This window comes from Aphidius gifuensis, linkage group LG1 (genome assembly GCF_014905175.1).
Source record: "Aphidius gifuensis isolate YNYX2018 linkage group LG1, ASM1490517v1, whole genome shotgun sequence".
In the NCBI taxonomy this organism is placed as follows: domain Eukaryota; kingdom Metazoa; phylum Arthropoda; class Insecta; order Hymenoptera; family Braconidae; genus Aphidius; species Aphidius gifuensis.
This window is the reverse complement of record NC_057788.1, coordinates 28,315,334-28,340,972: the sequence shown is the minus strand read 5'-3', so window position 1 is coordinate 28,340,972 and position 25,639 is coordinate 28,315,334. Positions and strand designations below refer to the sequence as shown.

Sequence of the window (25,639 nt, the reverse complement as noted above, 5' to 3'; positions counted from 1 at the left end):
TTCTATCTGAAGAATGTAGAGTATATTATGTGCTTTTTCATACAGTGCTATATTAGTATTATTTTCGATGAATTTATTATGGAGCTTTTTTTTTTTTCTTTAAGTAATGGATTTCGATATTTTTATGAAGCTGTTGTCTATATATACTCAAGTCTTACCACGTATTGAGCAAACAAATTTAATAATGCTCTATGAAAATAAAAAAAGATTTTAAACATATAAATGTATTTTTCTAAAAATTCCAATCCTTTTTTATCTTTATTTTTCGACACTTATCAAAATTATGAACACAAAAATAGTATTTTCATTGTAGAAAAAGCTTTCATCTTAAATCGTCTTTCCAGATTACATTTTTACTGCAGTCAATAATAATACTGTAGTTGCAATACCAGGAATACTTTCTCGTCTTGTTTTATAAGCTACTCAGTTTTATAGCATAAAAAACTTTTTTTGTATCAATTTTATATATTACAAAATAGACAAACGTTATAACGTATTAAATTTAACATCGCAATATTAATAACTTAATACCTCTCAGCGTTTATATGTTTAAATAGGAAATTGGAAAACAGTTTATGGTGTCGTTTAGATGTATTTTATGATTCCATTACCAAATTCTGAAAAAATGAAAAAAATAACCATGTCTCTATTTTGATAATTTTTTTATTAAATTTATTTCTCTATTAAAAAATATTCCAATTTTTTTAATTTTAATAATTTTTTTTTTTACTGAACCAAGGGCATGACAAAAACATAAAAATCTTTTTCAATTTCACAAAACTTGACTGTTACTTTAAAGTTTGAAATATCACTCCTTACTTTGACCAAAGAGATGGAGTTAACTCAAGATTCTGTTTGCGAATTGTATAAAAAAAAAAAATTGCTTGAAGGATTTTTACCGCCTGAATGATTAAGATTTCTTCTGGCTATACTAAAAAAAATAAAAATAAATTCAAAAGATTGTCTTGGTCTTATTTTTTTATTACTATATAGACTGTTGGAAACTTTTAAGAAAAGTTTAATAAATATATACAAATGTATACTTGTATTATTTTTTCACGTAGTTTACGATATAATGAACTAATGTCTGATGTATATCACGAATTCCAAACTTCATTCTGTTATTCAATGAATGCATTTAAAAATAATGCTTCACGAGAAATTCTTTTATTTAAACTTAATTAGACATATGCGAAAACTTTAATGACAAAATTGATGTTTTATGCTATCATTTGGAAAGGGAGATATTGATATTGACATTCCGCAATACGACGCTTCTTAAATACGTTGTTCGTGACGGTATTTCAATATCTTGTCTGATGTCATCTTGAAGACCCTTAAGTCAGAAATTTTTGAGTATCAGAGATTATCATTCTTGAGCTTTATTATTCCCCAACATATTATTATCCCTAATCATTTAGTCTCAAGTATATACCCACTAAACGATTTCATATATTTTTCTTCAAGCCCTTTTTATAATAAAAAAAAAAAAAAAACAATGAATTTAAAATTATCATGACTTTACGAGACTGTAAAAAAAAACAAAAACAGTGTGTATAGCTTTAAATAATTCAAAACATTTTCACATGAATAAACAGAAAACTTTGATGGTAAAATAAAAAAAAGCATAAAAACGAAAAAGAAAACGAGAATTGTACTGTTATTTATACGAAGGTAATAGTTGTGGAGACTTTATATATATAAGATAAAATAAAAAGAAGGATAATTCATGAGTTTGTTAGGAGAGTATTCATGAGTTACTTTTGAAAGCTTTTTAAAGGTGACACCAGGCATAGAATGTAGGCGATAGAGCTATCAGATGTTCACTTAATGCTAAACTATTGTGCGCTTTTACAATATCGATTTTAGTGGTGCTTTCATCAAAAAAAGCTTTAGAATCATTTGTGCTTTTTTTTTTATTTTATTGTGAATTTTTATATGAGCAGCGATTTTATAACCAGAACACATTCGGTTCTTTTGAACTTTTCTAATCATACTACAAAACGTTATGGAATTTCATTTGAAACTTTTATATTTTATTAATATATTTCTATTTTAAATTTGAGCTAATATAACTCTAGTCTATCCCAGTATTATAATTTCAAAATTATCTATTAATTGCTATTGGTAATTAGTGAAATAATATAAACACATTGAATGACTTTTATCCAGTGTCATTCTAAAATACGAATATGGAATTGTCGCTGATGAAAATGTCAGGCAATTTTGGACCATCGTTGTCCCAAAACACATTGAATAAACACCTTTACAACATATACATGTAAATTTTCTAGGTTTACTGAAATATACAAACACGTACTGATAAATCAGTATTGGTAAGTTTGTGTTGGTATGTGTGTCAGTGAGGGAGAAAGAGAAAGAGAAAGATAGAGAGTTTTGTGTATAAACGTGGGATTTGGTAATGCAATTAGCTACTGTAGCATGTCACACGAACTCAACTAGCGTGTGGATTTTCCAAGCATCCACGAGAGAGGTACAAAGTATGCAAATCGTTGATATAGTCTAGAAGCGATTGAAGTTTTAGTAGTAGAGATGAGTTGGTTCTCTGAAAATCGATAGAATAAATGGACCCTATATATACATATATGTTTGAAAAACTTGTATATAACCTTATAGATTCCAAGGGCAATCATGTTGGATGCGTATCTCTCTCGTTAGCACGACAAGAGAATAGGAACTGAATCGTTCCGGTTTCTATTCGTGCAGAGAATTTAATTACTGAAATACAATTTCCATTCTATAGTTGAGCAATATCCTGTCTAATTATCCAAAATCTACAATATAAATAATTTTTGTTTCTTTTCAAATACAATTTTTATTTTATAAATAAAATTTAAATTAAAGTTCAAAAAAAAAAATTTATTTTCACATTCAACAGTTTTTTTCTTAATCGATAAAAGTTTTGACAAAGTGGCAACAATTGAAATGTCATATGTATTGCAATCTACATATAACAAGAGTTTTTAAATAAATTTTTTATTTATTTTATTTATTTGATATATTGAAGCTTAACATGTTTTGTTTACTTTCAAATACAAACGATATTCCCCGGCGTCAATTGAGAAAAAGTGTTCAAAAAGAAATAACGAATTTGTATAGCATTGAAAGTTTTTTATATACCATTTGAAAAAAGTATACTCATGGGACATTAATTTTTTTTTTGAATTTAAAAACATAAAGGTTTTATATATCTAAACTTTTTTATATTCAAAACATATCTGCTCCTTTTTAAAGACCTGTGACAAAGATAAATGTAAATGGGTTGTTTTATCTTTTTTTTTCGATTATTCATTTTTGTACAGTTACTGCAATTGATGGCTTGTAATAATTGTCCGATATCAATGATGCATACAGAAGTGCGATTCAGTGAATTTAATTGGCCCTTTTACAGTTAATCGGTACGTAATACTATAAATGCAATTTCCACATTGATATGTGGTTGTGTCATTGTAAACACTTGATTACTTCATTAGTTAGTAGACTTGTGTCAGTGATTAAATATAATCATTATACTTAATTAATAGGTCTCTCAATTGTCGAACGTTTGATGATAATCAAGAAAAATCTTAGTAATTATAGCTCCAATAATTTCAAATTACTTTTGAAATTAGAAATCCTATGATATCATGGTTTTAATTACGTCAAAGTATAATTAATCAGTTGATAAATATTAATTTATTCTCTTATTTCTTATGCATCATCAGAACATTGCTGACAATTTTTTTAAACTGCAATTTAAATATTCTTTAAATTATATAAATATTTTCTCAAAAAACTATGATGCTTTTTAAAATATCGATACGTGGAAAATATAAATTGTTTAATTAAGAGTTACGGTAGACCACAACGCTTCTAAGTTTTAAATTTTTTTTTTAATTTTCCTTTTTTTATTTTTATCAGTAAAAAAAATCTCAATTAACTGTATAATAGTAGAAACTTTTTGTCGCAGAATATTGACTGAATTTCACATATGTACTCGTTGCTTTGAATAGTTAATTTTATTTTTTCATTAAATTTATTTATTTTTTTTTTGTTGTTTTTATTGAAAACATTTGCACAAGCGTTTGAGCTAGCCACTGGGGAATAAAACTGAGGTAGATAGGCAAAGTGCATTATCCCTGGGGATTGTATAATAGCAATTCACTTGTCGACTAGAGATAACGTGAAAAGCTTGTACAATTAGCGAGTTCGCGATGTGTGGCAATCTAATTTGGAATTTGAATATTGGCAAGATATTTGAAAATATTCCTTTGTCATTTTCAAATATGCCCATTCAATTTTATCAAAGTGAATATAGAAATAAATAATAATTAAATTTTACATAACATATACAATAATTTTTATTGTATTTTATTCTTTTGTTTATTTTTTTTTTTTTTTATTTAAATAAGAACATCTTTATACAGTAGATGTTCATGATTAAAATATATATGTTATTTTTTTTTTATATATTTTATACACTTTGCACGTTTCAAATAAATTTATTCACTTCTATACACTTGTAAACTTGAATTCAGAAGACTCTTTTATCAATTTTTTAAACTCTATGTTTAGTTTTCGTATGAAATACTCAAGGGGTTTTAAAAATTTCCATAGGTTGTACCTATTGAAAATCAGTTTACGATTAAAGTCAATGATTGTCAAAGTCTCTCATTAAAATCTCTCAGATAAATTCAATTTATTTTATCCTTTACTATTATTTGTTTTTCTACTCATTGAAAATTACATTGAAAATTACACTCGATGAGAATTTAATTTATTTTACGAAAACAAATAATAAAATTTCATTAATTTATCGGTTACAAAATTAGTGATATCTTAATTGTTACAAATTTATATTTTAAAACATTTTATAATGTATATATTAATTAATTTTTTTAATTAATTAAATCTCATATAATTATCCTTGAAAATTAAATTATAAATAATTTTTTTTTAATCGATTTTAGACTTGCTAATGACAATTTTATCTCGACAACTAACCTTTTCAACAATTGAATTATTTCAATAATTTATTAACGTTGTTGAGAGATTAAAAAAAGATTAAACTCTATGAGATGCAAAAATCTCTAAAGTAATACTGCATTTTCAACTGACCTAGATTTTTATTTAAGATATATAAATTCACATGAATTCATGTTAAAAAATTTCTAAAAGATTTTTTTTTCTTTTTTTTTTTCCACCAGCCTTATCGAAAATTATGATTCTTATGAATCATGCAACATTGTGCTTTTCACAAATCGCGTGAAATTCTTCACCAGCAGAAATGCACCGAAAAAAAAAAGCTGTATAGAAAAAAAAAAAAAGAATTTGTTTATTTTATTTTCTAGAATAAATAATAAACTATGTTTTCAATGAAGTTGGTGTGGTATGTGTATGTTACAATATATTCATAGTCAAGAAAAAAAAAATATACAGCTACTGGAATATGAGCAAAAAAAAAATGATAATAATAATATTGGTAAAGATATTCTAAAAACGTCGAGGGGTGCACATACCCGGTATGCAGTTGGTCTCAACACAAGTCCGTACATTTTTTTGTAACATTTACATATACGTGCGATAACACTTACAAATTATAGTGAGGTCATCATATAAAATATGCAAGTGTGGTTGAATTTATAATAAAATTTACTTTAAATTCCATAGTTTCATAATATATTTATTAAATTTCATTAAATTTCAAACTACTTAAGTATTGTATTTATAAGTCGTCTTGTTATTTAATAAAGTTTTTTGATCAAAAAATTTATTAGTTAAAAAAATTTAAATGATATTATATGCGTATACCAAAAATATCAAATATCATCCCCTTTTTTTTTATTTAAAATATTTAAACTGATACAATAAATTACCCTAAATTAAAAACTACTTTATGTGGTAATTTTTCGAGTTTTATTTTTAGATTAAAAAACCTGAAATTTTGTTTTTGTTAAATTTTCTTGAAATGTTTCGCCGTGCCAATGTTCAAACTTGAGGGACTTCATCTAATAAGATGATTATCTCTCATGAATAACGAGCAACATCAGTGCTAATTTTCTCTCAGTGGTAATTTTATTTCTTGAATAAAAAAAAAAAAAAAAAATCCACTATACACTAATCTACAGTCTCAACATGAAGAAGATAAAATGTTGTATTTTTTTCTTCTATAAATCCTGGATAGTATCATGTAACAATTAAAATAAATTAATCCTAAATTAAACATATTCTTTTAATAATGTCACTCACTTGAAAAAAAATTAATTTTCAATTTTCCATTACCAGTAGAATAAAATACAAAAATAATCCATTTCTACTCAATTTCATATCAAGTTTTATCCTGGAATATTTATCACTTTATCAAAACAAAGTACAAGTTATGTTTAACAATACAAAAATTGTTATTAAATTTCCAGATTTAATATTGTATATATGATATTTTTATTATTTAAAATATATAAATGTATACATGCGATTTAATTAGCGATGCATGTTTATGCTAAAAGGAGTTATTCGTTTTAATATATTTCTACGAATATTCAGCGAGCTACATATCTGTAAATTAAATATATGTTGATGATATATATATATAGTATACATCTGAATAAACAATCCTCGATTTTTTAACTGCCATATCTATATACACAAATTAAATCGTGAATGGACCTGACAGAGTACACATATTTCCCAATTAGCATGTCACTTAATGCTAACTAGCTTAAATCATTTATATATATTTTACACGTTATCATTATTATTTCATTAGAATTTCCAATGTGCACTGCCAAAAAATAATAAATGTATTAACGTATGGTAATTGATTATATTACCATGTATTTTTATATCAAAGTTTATTAAATTTAAAATTTTATAAATACAACCAGACTAAATTTATATGCAAGCATTTTTTTTTTTTTGAAGAAATTAATTGTAATTAAAATATACAAATTAAAAATTTTGTTGTTTATTTTTAAATTGTTATTTTAATATATGTTGTTAATTTTAATTTTTATAGTTATTATATTAATTTGATAATTATTTTATTTAAATATTTTTATTATTTGATTATGTTATTTTTATTTTTTCAACAATATACAAGTACTTATTGTTAAAATTTTGTATGCTGCATCAACTTGTTATAACCGAGAGATTGTACAAAGGTTGTGGCTTTTAAATTGTTCGAAGATACCGCAGTGTCACCACGTTAGGGAATTAAAACACATAATTTTAGCTCTAAAATTTAACCACAGAAATTTTCACTACAGCATTGTTGTAAATATCTTGAATTTTAATGTTGAAGAATATTTATTTAATATCAACTATTGTCGCTTTGTTTTAGATTGAAAAATTAAAATTTAATTATTGTTATTTTTATGTTGTAATTTTATGTAATGTTAATGTTAAAAAAAATATTTTCTTTTTGTTACAGGTAAGATAGATTGATAATCATTTTTGTTGACATTTCTGTGCCAAGTTAAGCCTTCGTTTTGATGTTAACATTTTTGGTGGTTGTATATACTACTGTGTTGTATATAAATACGAAATATAATATCGCTACATTTCCGTGACGACAAGCTCGACGTGCACTGAGTGCATAATGAGGACGATATGGAAAAAAAATGTGAGGAATAGAACCACTGAAAAAGGTAAAGAATATCCCCGACAATTGTAGTAGGTTATCTTGACCATGGGTAATTTACGATGCTAACTTTTTAGGATGAAAAATTGCAATTTCGTGGTATCGCTAGTCAGCTCCTTGGGGTCGCGTTTTGTGACACGTTTTTCTATATATACCAACATGAATACTCACTTAAAAAAAAAATAAAAAAAAATGTAATAGCCAAGTTAAAAAAAGAAAACAGTTTACTTTAAAGTTGATATCGATTTTGTCAGTGATGACTTGATGAGACTTATTTTTTCTTTTTACTTTTTGACATATATATTATTTTTTTTTTCTGAAATTTATGACTCACATTATTTAAAAAAATTTTTTTATCGTTAACAAGATACCAGAGATAGGTATATATATATTTTTTTTTTTCATTACCGGATGATATAAATTTTTCATCAACATTCTTATTAGCAAAAAAAAAAAAAAAATGATGATATTATATTACTGTTTGTGGATGATAAAAACTCAAAGAAAAAAATTACATTGCAATTTATTTAACGAAAATATTAAATATTAAGTAAAGTATTCAATTATCAATTTGTATACTTTTTTTATTTTTTTTTTTTTGTGGATAAATTCAATACCCAAGAAAAAAAAAATGAATATAAGCCAGCTTTTTGACCACTTGGATAAAAAACCTATTTCCACTAATGGAAATATATCCGTGTCAACGAGACATTTGTAACTGTAAATGAAATCCGAGTCGACAAAAATTCTGTACTGTCTGCAGACACTCTTCTTTTTTTTTTTTTTTTTAAATCAGTAAACTAGTGTAAAAGCATTCTCAATCGAAATCAAGAAATTTATGGAAGCATGATAAAGTGATCTAGAGCTAATGTAAAATTAAAAAATGAATAATCAAAAGCATTGTTATTTAAAAGACAAAAAAAACATACATAATTAATTCAAGGTGATACAACCAAGAAGGTATCTGAGAATATAGTCAACTCAAACTACCCAACGTGCATGTTAATAAATAAAAGTTCACATTGAGTTAAGTCCATTATGAATAAATTATTGAATGTTTCAAAAAGTTAATGAATGTCAAGTGGTAGATTAAATTTTTGTTTTTGAATTAAAGTCTTGGTTAATTATTTAGTATTGATGTTTTGTCAGATGCAATAAATTTTTAAATAATTTTGAATTTTTAATATGTAATCGAAGCTCGCTACTCTGATTAAAATTAAATAAATTAACATAAAATAAATACGTGAGATATCAAACCTCAATTAGTTGCTGGCCACAAAATATTTTGCGGCCAACTTGTCAGCCAGCTTGAGCGTCATAATAGAGTCAATATTGATATATTTAATAAATAATTTACGTGATATTATACCAACTTGACTATCGGTCATTGGAAACTTAGGGTCTCTCAGGAAATTCGGTTAAATTTGATGGTCTCTGTACTATGTCCACAATTTATCAAGTTGACAGAAGAACCGAGAAGTTATATCGACCGTAACATGACATTGTAAACGATAGCAATTATGCAGAAAACTATCATCAATTTTTTACTGATCTTTTTAATTTTCGTATTAAAAAACACTTGTTATAAACTTGATTGAAAATTTTCTTTTAAATTTTATTGTTTTGATCTTTTTATTTATGCAAAAAAAAATTTACAAAATATATAAATAGCTAAATTATCTTAAATTAATTCCATCTGAAAAAATTTAAAATACAACAATTAAATATTTCTAAACATTACATTATATATATTTTGTGTAAATTAACATTTGTTATGTTGATTTTTGATGTGTGTTTGATGGTTGAATAATTTATTACACACGAAGTGTCTTGGTTGTTAAAAGTAGCGAAGCGTATACTGGCAAGAGGTGCTTTCAATAGAAGTGCAATGTTAGTAATGCAATACTGAATCACATGCTATATAGCATCATCTGTCAGAATTCAAATATATGTGTCCAGAACAACGTATATAACACGCGTCTATAACAGTCAGAGAGTTACACACAAGGGGGCTTAAAGCTCAGTTACTACCTCAGGGGATATACAATATAGTTTACGATTATTATTTTGTCTGAATATTGATAGTTATACAAATACGAGTTATACTTGTTGTACTATAATCTAACCAATTATTTTGTATAGTTTGGTTATATTATTATTGTAAATATATATACCATTGTTGATTAAAGTTATATCGCACTGTTACAATTTATACCGCAGTAGTTTCAGAGTGGTTTATTTTCATAATTTTTGGTCAAATGTATATGTGATGGGTTGACATGATGATCTATTTATAGAGTCGTTAAATATCTCTATTTTTATTGATCTATAAATTTGGAATATTTTAATTTACATTGGTTTTTCTAGTTTAAAAAGATAAAATTTTTTATTGAGCATATTTAAAAAATTAAATTCAAGTATGCTAAAGATAAAATCACAAGAGTTTAAGTTTTATTTTTTATTTTTTTTTTCTGGTGCCATAATCAAAAAGCTAGATGAAGTTTTATAAGTATGCGGTTATGACGAGGAAAAGGTTAAGGTGTAGTCTAAGTACTATAAAGTTATGTTTGGAGGCGTTCACTTGCTATCGAACAAAGTCCAGAATTTTACAATCTTTTCAACTTTAAGTTTAGTTAGAGCTCATAAATTTAAAAATAACAGAAAAAAAGGATGAAAAAAAAAAGTGCAATGAAATTTTTTTCTTACAACATAAAGGTAGAATATTAATGTGAGGATCTTAATAAATTCATTTCTCTTTGTTCAATAATGTATACTATTTATCGTACTACAGCTAGTTGGTTCTTGAATTCAATTGTATATACTTCTGTCTATTTGATTCATTCGAAGAATGATTGTTATCATTTTACTGTGTATGAATATTAAATTTTGTCTACAATGCAAATGCAACCAACTTACATAATGCAAAGTAATGTTATGATTCATATCAAATATAGCTGAATAATTTATAATTAATAATAAACGAAATAATGAAATTTATGTTTTAAATACTTTGAGCATATAATATTAAATTTTTATCCTTTAATCAAGCTATTAATGAGATCTTAACTAACTGATTACCACGTATAACAAGTAGTTTTTTTTTTTTTGTGGCGACCGACTATATCGTTTTTATATCGAGCGTAACGAAAATGTAATATATTAAACATTCCAAAATGCCATTGAGCGTCTACTAAGTGCAGAATGCAGACAAGGTATTTTCAAATATTCAAATTATCATGCGTTAACCATGGCCAAACTTGTAAGCTACAATACTGAAGGTAACATTGTGTGCCAATATCAATGACAACCACTGAAGCATTATTCCATGAACTATGTAATTCATAATTATATGCAGTTGAAAATTACAAGAAACTTGGCAAAATTAATCAAAGAGAAACTCTATTCATCATTTAACTCATTATATACGACAATATTGGAAATTATTCAACGTTTAAATTTAACAAATAATAAATTTTCAATATTTTAACATAAATCACCTTTTTATTTTACTTTTTTTTTTTTTAACGGTACAATTTTTATAAATCAATCTATGTATAATAAATCGTTGAGAGATATTTCAAATAGAACTGATATTTGATAAAATGCAGTGAAACTTAATTCAACGAATAAAAAAAAAAAACAAATGACATTTAGAATAGCAAAAAACAACAGTCTCATTATTTTTGGATCAATAATTTAATGTCTCATTGTTTGAAATGGAAATTTTTTATGAGAAATAAAGAGAATAAAAACAATTAAATTGTGACGGGTAAATGCAAAACCATAGTGCATAAACAGTTAAACTGTTACATTATATCTAGAAGCTTTGGTTTCAACAATATCCGGTGTACATCTTAGTGTGTGTTTGTGTATATTATGTAAAGCTTTGCGGTTAAAAGTTTATGCATTGCATGGAAATTCGTCAAAATTCTTGGAGTTTATGTGTGACAATAGACAACAATATTGTTACCATGTTAGTATTAGATATTTTAGATTGAATGATTTAAAAAAAATATAATAATTATTAATTAAATTTATTAAAAAAAAAAAAATTCTCTTTATTGATTTTCTTGTAATTTCGAAACATTTTTATCTACAATAAAAAATTTCCAGTCAGTGTATATTTTAGTTTTAAACTATTTGTATAATAGACTAGAAAATATAATTATTGTTGTTCAACTTGTCAGAAATTACAAGACTGTAATTTCACAGTATTATATTTGACATTCGATATATAGATATATATTTAGGTCACACAAAACAGCTGCACAGAATCTGACATAAATGAACAGTAACTGTGAATGAACTAATTTACGAATTCTCTCTGCTACATTTTACTACATATATGTGTAAACCGGAAAATCCCAAGAGATATATCTACCTATGGCTAGATGTCCACGCGAGGGGAATGAAGATACCACATGAATTTATTGTGACGTATACAGGTATTGCTAGTTCGTGTCTGGAAAAGCCAGGTTGTCGTGTGTATCGTACTGGAAGAGTCACAGAAATAGCCCAACCGGATGTGGGTGTACCCAGTCTATATAGTCAATACGTTTTCATTCCAATTTTTTATTTATTTTTTTTTTTAATTTTATTGACTATTTTTTAACGTTTATTTTTTTTTTTTTTTGATTTATTTTATTCGTTTATCATTCTAGTATAAACTCGGATACTATGACATTTGATGAATAAATTTTTTATACAACGCGTCATATGATTCATTCAATTATTATAAACATTAAAATTTTTTTTAGATAAAAGCAAAAGATAAATTTTTTTTTCAACAAATTTTTATGGGTCAAATGATCAAGTGAATAATGACTAGGTAAATTTGAAGTTTCCGTGAGAGCTATTTTGAAATGTATAAAAGTTTTTCAAGTACTTTTGTTTTTTAACGTTAAAAAACAAGTTGATTAAAGTTTTTACTAAACATTATTTTTAACACAAATTGATTGTATATTTACTTTTTTTTTTTTTACTTTAATATTATATATAAAACACAGGATATACGCATCCTTTTTTTTTTTTTGTAATATTGTTATTTCTACATTGAATGTTTTATCCAACAACGGGGATTTCCCAGACAATGGATAAATAAAAAAAAAGAAAAAGCTACCCGAACATTATACGCGCATATATTGTATATTTTTCGAAGGATTATTTTGATTATTGGTAGAAATAACAAGCCTGTAGATATTTTATTTTTAAAACAACAAACATCAACTTTGAATTAAAATAAAATATATATATTTTAACAATAGTAAAATGAAACGATGTTAAAATAATTAATAAGTTTATGATGAATAAATATATTTATTTCTCATTTGAACTTAAAAATAACACGAGAAATGAAATTTAGAAAAACAATTCCGTATGTTTATTTTATTATGATTAAAAATTACAAAAAAAAATTAATATATAAGCGTATTAAAAGTGATGGTAGTCAATGCTTGGTCAGGCATCTTGGTAGTTTAAAAAAAAAAGTGATACTAGTCAACGTTCTGTCGGACATGTTGATAATTTTCCCAAAAAAATATATTGAATTAATACAATAAAATGTTTTTTATTTTTTTATTTTTTGAGCTTTTTTATTTAGTGAAAAGAAAGCTGTATTACGAATATACGATTTGATATTTTTTATTAAAATTCATTATTTTTTTTTTCGACAGAAAAAAAAATAAAAAGTATGCGTTATTCATTTTATTAACTAAAAAAGAAAAAAAAATATTTCATTATTACAATTATCGTTAATTGTAAGTAACTTTATTAAAGTATAAAAAAAAATTTAATTTATTATTATTTGAAATGTCGACAAGCGTGTTCTGACTATCGTATTTTCAATTTGAAAATTTTCGTGACTTGCCGTCGGCGAATTTGAGGTGAGATTAAAGCGTGCTAATTTAATATAAAAATACAATATACTTTTATATTAAAAACTTGGATGCCAAATTGTAGCAATTATTGGAGGCTAGACATTTTGATTATACATCTGTATATCTCCCTGTCTTCGTGAAATAAAGAAAAAGAAAAAAAAAAAAAATAATAATTACAAAATGAAACAATAGAGTGACAGAAGTAAATGCAATATTAATAAAAGCATGGTGTCCAAATGAAAGAAAGACATACACTTTTATAAGCTTCAACTTGAAAATTAAATATCTTTAGAAAAATTTATTTATATTAAAATTACAAGAAAGCTACTTGAATAATACTACTTGAAATTAATTTATTATTATTTTTAAATGTTTATCTTTTTTTGTACAAATTATTGATCACATAATTTTCACTTAGTATTTTCATATTTACCGAAGAGTTGATATGTAAATTTACTGTGGACGTGGAAACTTTTAAAACATACTGGTACATAGAGTTAACTGAAATGAAACAAACCAAATAGTTTGCAATGAAGTTTTGTTTAATTTTAACAAATTTCATTCACATGTTGTTCCAGTAAATACAATCAATATATACTGCTAAATATCCGTTTAAATACACGAATTTTTCTAACGTTTCTTCCTTTTTTTTTTTTTCATTTAAACTTTGATTTTTATCAAGCTATAAAATTAAAAATTTTATAGCTCATGTAAAATTTTTTTATATCTAAAAAACTTTTCCAAACAAATCAAAAGTTTAGTGCACTTGTCGAATTTTTCCTTTTTTTTTTTCTCTTCCCTAACAATTCTTTATGAGCATTTCAATTGTTGATAAAAAATATTTTGTCAATTGAATATAAAGCATAACTTTTCAAAAATTCATTGGCGGAAAAAAAAAAAACTTTTGTTGAATAAAAAGTAAAAAATTCTTATCGATTTTTTCTTTTATATAGAAGAGTCAATTTATACAATAAAAAAAAAAAAAAACTTATCTACGAAAAAATAGAGAATAATGATCTTACCACACTGAGAATTTATGTGCGGTATATTTTCACAATATGTACCGTAAACGGTCAGCACAAGAATGCTTCCCTGATGTCCTTATCATTCGATTTATTTTATTATTATTATTATTTCATTTTTTTTTATATGAGCGAACAAGCATTGTATGAGGCATACACCAGTGAATTTATGGTTTTCATTTCTTGCTCGTCCAAACGTAGAACAGGCAAGTGGACGTGATAGAAATATCAAAACCACGCCTGTTTTACGAACTAGCAGTCCGTCGACGAGAAAAATTTCATTCTACACAAAAGTTTATGCCAGTCTCGCTTTTCATATTCAGCAATAAAAATATATGGTTGATACAAATGTAAATTAATCGATCAATCTCTCGATACTGATTATCCATTCATGATTTTACTTTATTTCAGTCTCAAGGTCGTTATTACTTTTTTTATTTTACATTATTTTAATTCACATTTTATTCATTGATTTTTTCCAAAATATATATTTAGCCTTTTTTTAAATATGTTTTACTCAACGATATATCTGTCAAGTTAAAATAAATTGATGGAAAAATATACACATAAATTATATTTCCATCAAAATTATTTTGTAAATAAAAAAAATCGCATTTATATGAAATGGACATTATTTTATAAACCAAATGAAAATATCTTTTAAATAAATTTTTTAGTTTAATACTTTTTTAAATTTTTAGTTGTGTATATAAATAGTGAAATATCAATGATTTATGACACAGTCTTGTCCAACTCTTTTCTTCCTTCCGGCGGAACCTACATCGTCATTTTCAAAAATGACATTTCCGGAACGTAATTTTAACGATAAAGCTTTTAGCTGTTGACAGGTAAAAAGAAAAAAAAAAACAAATAATAAGATTTGATGCATTGTATATTGTATTTTTAAATCATATATTACTTATATTGTTAACCATGTAATTTATTTATTCTTTTTTTTTCATTTGTTCAATTAAAATATGGTTCAAAAATTAATTAATCGATTATGACTGTGCTGATAAAAGCTCTCTTTTTTTATTCTTTTTTCTTTCACAAATTTAAGATAAAGTAATGGTTTTTTTCATTGCATTAAATCCATTAATTCATTTTTATCTATTTTTTTTTTTTTTTATATTTTTTTTCTCATTGTTCTTTCTTTGGTCATGCTCATGTTGTTTCTTTGTCTCGACTCAACACAAAACATGCAACTATCAGTTCTTTTGTTAAAAACTTTTTTATCGTCTCTTGCCACGATTCATTTCAAGCTCTTAGTTCGTTTGCTTTTTTTTCGGTTTTATTTTTATTCTTTATATATGTATATATATTTATTTATTCTTTTGCTATTGATATTTTATTATCGCACGTGTTCTGTCAATCGTATCACTTGTCTGTAATTGATTCTGAGTTTTAAAATTAAATTAAAACAAAAAAGCTGAATTGCAAAGTTTTATAAAAGCACTTGTAAATTGTCTATGATCATTAAATGCAATATCTGCAATCTTAATTCAATACAAAGCCACTTTATGTTTAACGAAATTTTTATAAATTAAATGAACCATCATCATGGAATACAAATTACTCTTGCAATTGTAAAAATAAAAAGCACAAAATTATATAACTATACTAAAATATATATTTTTTTCAATATCTGTCTGGTTTTTTTTTTCATCTGTACTGACATTTATTCTCCACACGTGTTAACTCGTAGTGAGAAAATACTTTGACAGGTACATAAATAAAAAATAAAAAAATTCTTCCCATCAAGCTCACCATTGAACGCCACATTGAGCTCAGCTCAACGTCCGAGCTTTATAATATGACTCTGCACTATCGACATAATAATAATAACACAATTTTGCAATACATTAAAATATACATTAATATTTTTCACAATATAATTTTTAATAATTTATTTATTTATCCTTGAACATTAATGAAAAACACATGATGATAGTAGAAAAACATAAAAAATTTATACTGCCTGTGAATAATGGTTTATATTAAGTTATAGAAAAGATTTATTTAGCTCATTTCATACAAAACCGAGAGACATATCAATTTCAGGTAATATTAAATGTAATTTAGCTTGTTGACCCCACAATCAAGTATATTGTTCAGTCGTTTTAATATACCAGTGGCATTTATCACGTAAATTCAACCAGCTCATACATTGCTTTAGAACAACATGTTCCATAATGATGATTAAATTAATAATCAAGTAAAAATAATATTATTATTTACTCGAATAATAAATTTAATTATAATTATTTATTTTAAAACTCGCATATATAATTATTTTTATTTTAATTAGTTTTTTAATCAAAAATTCATTTGTTTAAATTTTATTTGATTATGTATGTATATTTAAGCGAAAACTTTAATTCATGCATACTTTTAAAAATACAAAATAATATATTGCTTTTTTTTTTAAATAAAATATAGTATAATTATTTCAATTGTTATAATAATTATTAATTAAAAGTTTAACTGGGAACATGATTATTATTATACTTTCTTTTGTTTTATTTTATTTTATTTTATTTTTTTTTTTGTTGGTAGATTAAATTTGTGGATGATATGAAAGTATGATATTTATATATCGTCTTTGACACTGTATAGACTCTTAAAATTTTAAAGGAATATTATATGAGGCTTCATACTGATCGTACATTATCCCCGACATTTTGTTCGATATCGATTTATCATTATTTTGCGACTGAACATGTAAAATATTGAAATTGTCTATTACAAAAAAAAATTATATTACAAAACGTTTTTGATAAAAGAACAAGTAGTTTTGAAAATTTGTAAGTATAGAAAATTGTGTGTAAGGAAAAAAATAAAAATACAAAAGTAAATGTATTATTGTAGCTTAAAGGCTCGTAGAATAGAATCACATTGGAATATTGCTTCATAGATAGAACAACATCCCATGAGACGCAACGGCAGTCGCATGAGTTTAGCAAACAACCTTGTACTGATTACTTATTTTATTTTTTTTTTTTTCCTCAAGATTCGATCATGTTAGATAATCCCAGTGATATTTCTACGAAAAACAATTTATATATAAATAAAAAATTTCAATTTTATACAATGCAAATATATAATTTTTTTTTTTGTATTTTTTTTATAGTTCTATTTCTTTACAAAGATAAACGACTGTTAAATTCAATGCATCATTAAAATACATATATAAAAAAGTAATTAAATAAAAGAAAATGCATAAATTATGTAAATTTAAATTTAAATTGCATAACATAATTTATTGAGTAATTTTAAAACATTGAAGTATTATTTTTAAAATAACAGTGAATTTAAAAAATATAAAAAAATTAAAATTAATAACTTGAGTAGATTTTAATATTTCAAATCAAGGGTTAGTTTACTATCATACAAGAGTAGAAGAAAAAATAAAATTTGATATAAAAAAAAAAAAAAAAAAATGAACAAAAGTAAGTGGCTTTGTCTGAAGTGGCGGAAGGCCCTGTACGTACGTCTGGAAGTAAAGTATACTTATCTAAGGATTGTCGGTACATGCATGGCTTAAAGAGGGATGGAGGAGTGTAAAAGAAAAGTTACAATGGCAATGAAAGTAAACCTTTAACAAACACTAGGAAAAAGGAGTTGGTTGGTTAGTTGGGGATGGTTAAGGTTGAGTATGACAAAGACTTGGTGCAATGCGAACAGAGGGTTAAATAGCTTCAGGCAACGGATAAAGCGCGATGTGGCATTGGTTAGCCAACGCGTGACTCGAATCTGGTTGTACAAAGTTTCTCTATTCACTATGTCGTTTCTTGTTTGGTCATCCTTGCTTACTACCGTGTGGTATTACTTCATACCTTGTGAAATTTTTATTCTTTTATTTCGAATTAAAATTACACAAGTGTCTACACATGGATCAACCTGATGATCTAAATAATTTTAGCATATAAAAATTTTATTTTCTATTGAAAAATTAATAGAAAATCATCAAGCTTATTTTTATTACTAAAAAAAATATTCAGGGTTTATTGAAATTACCCTAGTGTTTTTTTAATCTGTTTATTTTTAGAATTAAAATTGTAAAATAAATTATCATCGGAATCATAAGATGATATTATAAATTAATTAAAAAAATGTAAAACAATTTTTTCTATTTTATTTAAATTGATAAATTTTTAAGTTCTTGAAGCAATAAATAATTAAAGATATGTTTCGATTTGAGCTAGCAAAAATATAAATATTTATGAATTTTTATTTTTTTATTTTTTTTTTATTTTGAATACGTATATAAACGAATATTTTTATTTCAAACATTTCATAAAACATTTTGATTTACCAGATTTTTATAATTTTCATTTTTATATAACTCGAATGATTTATCACCTAGATAGATGAAAAAAAAAAAATTACTCACTGTACTGTAGCTAAAAAAATGTCTTTTTTAAAAAAAAAAAAAACCTGATTTAATTTAAAAATTTTAAATATTTATACTATTTTTTTTTTTACTATGCAAATTATTATCACTAAAATCATTATTATTTTTTTGCCATACGAATTATTATCATTATTGGAAATTGTGATTATTTTAAATTGAGTAAAAATTATCTTATTAGAATGTATTATTTAATCACGAAATATTTACACTCAATTCTTTATAATTTTATATAAATTTTATATCGTGAATTATTCAATATAAATTTTTCTTTTAGTATTTTCATTGTGATTGAGAGTTTTATCTGGAAAATTTGGTTGTTTATACAGTGAAAATTTTCAATTCATAAGATTAAATTTAACTGAATCGTGCGTGAGTACATAACTTATTGTCAATTGAAAATCAATTTTATTCTTCATGCTATAAAGAGCTTGATTGTTGAAGATTTCAAGATACTAAAAGATGGTATTGCCAGAGATAAGTATCAAGAAACACAAAAAAAAAAAAATACTTGAATTGTTTTTCTAGAAAAGTGGGTAAGAAAATGGAATTTAGATATAATGGGCTGACAATTTTTCCAGTGTTTTTTCTATCTGAAAGTGTATACACATATCGATTGTAAATTTGCAATTCAATGACGAACAAAATTATAAGATACCCGTTAAAATTTCATTCACCATTCTTTTTTTTTTTTCAACTGGCTGAGTCCACACTGAGTTTTTTATAAAATTATTATTATTATCATGAGGTAATATGTACATTAAAATTATAAACCCTTGTATAAACACATTGACGTCACCATAAATTTCCATGTAACTCAAATGCGGGTACATTTTCTTTGATCCGAGTAAAACATGCGGTGTATATGTGTACATAAGCTGACATAAAAGGTCAATTTAATATACTATTTTTTTTTTTTTTAGTTAAATATGAAATAAGTGAGTTGGTTGAAAATATTATTGAGTCACTGAGAGCCAAAGACAATTTGTCGCTTATCAGATATAAAGTAAAACTTTTGGGTAATAAAAAAAACGAAGCTGTCGATACGAGAATATTAACACTTTATATAACTTTCAAACGAGAGGGTAGTTTTTTTTTTTTTTTTTTTTTTTTTTCTGTTGACATGAATTACCATAAAATAATAATAAAAATTTCAAAGATCGATGTGAAGAGAAAATTTATATGATGAGTCATTGATGGATGGAAAATATTTTTAAAAAACTTATATTTTAATTTTTTTTAAAAAACAATAAAGATGTTGAGGTTTTTTTTTTATTAGAAAATATACGCATAGGGTAAGAAAAAAAATTTGGACGATATAGAATTGTGGTTAAGTACGCAATCCAATAATTAGCAGACTTAACTCAAGTATCTGGTTGTTTAAGTACTTTTCTGGAAAAATGCCTGGTGCTTATAAAAATACCTTGGCATGTTTGCATTAACAAAATTGAATAAGCTAGAAAATGAATAATAAATTTCTGTAATCTACTTACTCGACAATTTTCTTTTTTTTTTTTTAACAAACGAATGTTTGAGTATATGAGATATTTAAGAGTCACAAACGTCTTGTGATTGTTAAATGCCATCTTAAGTATATAACGTTAAAAAAAATAAATAATTATTAAACCAAGTTAACGTACGTAAAGTGTACTTATAATATAATTTATCAAAGATCATGTTTGACATTAAAATATATAACGCAATTTCCTTTGATCCATTTACAAAGGTAATTTCAAAAATTCAACAAAAAATTACCTCACAAGTCTTATCGTCAAAAATTTATAATAGAATTTATTTATACATGCACTATTTTAGTAAAATAATAATTATTAAATTTTATAATTATCTGTCATTTAAAAAACTTGTGTGACAACTGTGCGAAGTTAACTTATAGAAATACAATTATGTCATTATCAATCATTTCGATATATAACAAGTAGTTATCAATTTATAAAATAATATCAACGATATTTAACGGTGTTTAACTGACCAATTTTTATTTTTTATACTTTTTAAATTGCAGAAAAATTAAAAGTAAAATTTCATTTGTCATTTAATGTATACTGGAGTGAGAATTCGAGGGTCAGAAGTGTATGATATGGTCACTTGATGTAAAAAAACTTGAACAAACTGTAGTCGTAAAACTTTGATGGCATTTGAAAATCAATAAAATGTGAATATATATTATAACCAACTGTTGCGAATGATAAATATACATACGAATAAAATAATAATATAATAATTAATTGACAATTTCTTTTGATATTATCGATAAATTTAATGAAAATTCAATTAAAAATTAGAACTCTTTCTAAATTTAATTTACTTTTTTCTTTATTAAAATTGCTAGTTCGTTTTGAATGTAAATTTTTTTTTTTTAAATTCGTACAGTAACTAATCAAATAACAGATTTATTTTGTCAAAATAATTTTATTACGTTTGTTTATATTTAGATAATTCTACGATTGATACTTTTATTTTTTTTATTATATAAAATGACTACTTGTTTGCAAAAATAATCCATTATTGTTATTTTTTTATCGTAGATTTTTTTTTTTTTTCAATGAACAATATCTTAAAGGTATCAATTTAATTGTAACTAAACATCTGTGAACTTATTTCAAAAGATTGTAACGCTTTGAGACCCATTGCCGCAAGTCATAATTTAGATATTCCTATATAGAAATTTTTTTTTTTCATCTTTTATCCTTCTTTGTGACAAGGAACATAGCCTGAAGGTGGTAAATTTTATTCACTTTATGCAGTATTATCTGAAGAAGTTCAAAATGAAAAAATATAAAATTGGGCAACTATAAAATTCAATATTTTTAGTTTTTCATAAGATTGAAATTAAAATTTTTCCCAAGGTTTCTATATTGACCATTTAGTTTTTACTTTTCTTCTGCAATTTTATATTTCCATCTCGTCGAATAAATATAAAAAGAAATAAATAAAAACTGATAACAGAGTGAACATAAAAAATTGTTCTTGATTGCACCTCTTTGTACTAATAATTTTCAATTCAAACGTCTTTGCATCATTAGAAGATATAAAAGAAATATTCCAAGAAATATTCCAACGACGAAAAATCATATAAAAAATTCTAAATCATTTTCTTTTTTTTTTTAAGATACATATATAAATAATTTATTTAATAATTTTACAGTAAAATTTAAACTTTTTAATTAAAAAAAATTTTGTCGCAATTGTTATTCAAACATGTTAATTAACATCTATATTTTATTAAAACAATGAATGAATCTTAAAAAACAGGACAAGGATTTTTCCTTTTTTTTTTGTCATTTTTTTATAATTTTTATTTCTTTTTCAAGTATAAGCTTTTGACCTCAACGTTGCTCAATGTATATAACTCAACACCGCGTGAGGAGAAAAGAAGATTAAAGTAACGCCGTGAAAAATAAAAAAGAAAATTTTACAGACAATTTAATCATAATAATTTTAATTACGCAAGTAGTGACGCCAAGCCCGACGTTCATCCCGTCGGGGATTGTCGACCACAATAGTCCATGCTGCGAGTACCAACCTGCCCAGAAGATTTTCAAGTACTTTTTTTTGTTTACGACTCTTTTTTTTTTTTAATAAAAAAATTAAAGACTCTAAACCCACTGTGTAACAGAAAAAAAAAAAAAAAAATTAATAAATATTATATATGTTTCATATAAAAAAATCTTAAATAACCGTAAAAAACATTCAAGTATTTTTTTGTTTTAAATAATTATTTTTTTTTATGTTAATAATTAAAAATAACACCAATTAAAATTTTTTTTATAATTCATAATTTAAGATAAACCTTAAAGATATTGTAAAAATAAAAATGGAGTTTGTAAAATCGATTCGTATACGCCCATGGATCTGTGCCAAAGTATCTTTGAAGAAAGTCAACTTGGCGCCGCAAAATATCTGTTATATACATTGAAGATATACGCAATGCTGAATTTTTTCTATATCTACAGTAATATACAATGAAGTTAAAATTTTAAATGGTTATATATTATGTATAATTTTTCTTTTTTTTTATAGTTGAAGAAATTACCCATTTGATAATTTATCTTGAAAGTATAATCAACAGTAATTTATAAAAATTTCAATTATATCTTGATTAAAATATTTTTCTATAAACGAATTAAATTTTATAATCATATTTTTTCGATTATATAATTTTTCTACAGCTGGACTAAGTTGTCTGTAATTAATTTATTATCAAAGTTATCCCTAGAAGAATTAATTAGATAATAAATTCTTTGAATCGTCTCTACTTTTCAAATACACACATACAGTATAAAAAAAAAGTTTTAATTTTTTTTGTTTTTCATCCTAACGATCTCGTTTTAATTCGAAATAAAATCCCACACGTATATAAATTTTAATGAATAAAAAAAAAATCCATCAAGACATTTCTTTTGAAATTTGTTTTATTTTTTATTTTTTTTTTTGTTATTAGGAAATTCAATCACCAGTTTTCAGATAGTTTAATTAAATGAGTTGAAGTTAAAAAATATTTATCGTTTTTTTAACATATAAATAAGAGAATTTCATGGTACTTCATTATTTTTTAGGCAAAAAAATAATTCAGTACAAATATTTTCTTCTTTCCCTTTTTTTTTTTTTCAATTTAATAATTCAATCTCATTAACTGATTACGAGTTTCTCAGCTTTTAGAGTAGTTATTTTATTTATTTATTTTTTATATTTAAAATTTGTTTTTTTCTTTTTTTTTATAAATCTGGAGAAAATGCTTCCATAACGGATGCACTCTCATGGATCAAGAGCTGAAAAGTTGATTACTTTAATGCCAGAGACTCGAAAAAAAAAAAAAAATATCTTATAGTTTTACTTTTTCATGTTTATCATTATTAAAAAATAACAAAATATGTATCCAAGAATTTTAATTTTTACAACATTAATAAAAAAAAAAAAAAGGTAAAAAAGTTTTAAATAAAAAATGATTTGGCTTAATGGTTTGACTGATAATAAATCAGCAGTACCATTTGTCATGTGGATTCGGAATTTGAGGACATGTCAGATTGTCCAAATGGTCTTGATGAGACTTCTGTATAATTTCATCCATTTTCCAAAATCTTCATGCTAATAAATCTTAAACTCTGTCAGTAACCTGATGTTGTCATATTGTCTCTGAATTTGTGAAACATTAATTGAGTCACAGACAAGAATTGTATATCATATGACAAGAATTGTATATCATTGTTTATGTAATACAATATCAACACTAAAGTGTTGTTGCAAGTGACTACATTCAAAATTATAGACAATAACATAAATTCAGAAACATGCCATATTCTGGTCAAATTGATTCGGTTGTAATTTAATAGCAATGACCTTACCGCAACGTCGTAACAGCAGTTAACAATGATCTATCTCATTAGAATCATAATGAAATATAAATTGTCAACATAAAAATTACATAACTTGTAATTAAATTATAAAGAATAGGTGTGTGTATTTAGTAGTAGTCATTTTTAAAAAATTTAATCACAAAGCTTTATATGTAAACTTGGTTGTAAAGTGTAAATGAATGTTCAAGCAACTGGAACCATCGTCATCTGTTATAAACTATATAAGTTATAACTACAAATGGACTGAAACTCTTGTGAATAATATTATGCAAAGTTCATTAAAACTGCCTTCGTTGACAATTCTCTCTCTCTCTTACCAAAAGCAATTTAATATTTTTTTCATTTTATTTTATTGTTTCTTGTTTTTTTTATTTTTTTTCTCTCTCGTATACTACTGACACATAAAATGTATAATGAATACCTATCCCTTGGCGACGTAAACATTTGATTGTATTATATATACAATTTCACATCACGTCTCATAGATACATACCTGTGCGAAAAACTTGAACTGACATTTGCAAAACAAAATGAAAAATAATTTAAATAAATAAAAGATTTTCATAATATACTATTTTTATAATATATATTTTGATGGAAATACTGGAGAAAAAAAAATTTATTAAAAGTTAAATTTTTCATAGAAAAATAGGGCATATATATATATTAAAAAAAAAAAAAAAGAAATAATATTTTTATTTAGAAAAAAAAATATATATATGAGGATCTAATAAAAAATTAAATTTATTACAAATGATAGAGCAAAGAAAAAAAAAAAAAAAAGCTATTAGGGCTTGCACGTAAAAAAAAAAAAATAATACTTTAAGTTCTTTAATAAGACAAACATCATTTTAGATTTCATTTCCGTAAACCTAGGTAAAAAACTTTGGGTCATTGTTGGGGACAACGAACATTGTATATTTTCTACGTGACTTTTTGGTGAGCTTTTTTTTGAAACTTGGTTATGTTATCTATAAAAAATAAATTGAGAAAAAAATATAAAAAAAATCAAAGCTAACATACTTTTGAAAATTAGTATCTTTTATATATCGAGAAATTTTTTTTTTTTTAGCTTTAAAAAAATAATATAATAAAAAATATAAATATATATAAAAAATGCATGTCTGCTTTATATTTTATTGATTGATATATTTTTATGTATATTCATGAAATTTGCATACATATATTATAAATTTATATACTAAAATTTAAAGCATTCATCATGCTATTGAAAGAAATACTCCCTCAAATGTTATTATTACTCTCGTTTTTTATTTTTGTACAAATAAAATATGATGCATTAGAGAACGTGAGAA

General features: G+C 24.3%; 1 protein-coding gene across 9 annotated transcripts in view; it reads left to right on the top strand.

Moving 5' to 3' along the window:
* LOC122860080 (protogenin-like) overlaps nucleotides 1–25,639 on the top strand; it is a 101,591-nt gene that overhangs the window by 42,552 nt on the left and 33,400 nt on the right. For 2 of the 9 annotated variants that reach the window (XR_006374426.1, XR_006374423.1), the window contains exon 1: nucleotides 7,430–7,646. The exons of the other annotated variants lie outside the window; for them this stretch is intronic. The gene's annotated coding sequence lies outside the window, so the exon portion shown is untranslated. Of the gene's footprint in view, nucleotides 1–7,429; nucleotides 7,647–25,639 lie in introns of those variants that run through there. 9 annotated transcript variants of the gene reach the window in all.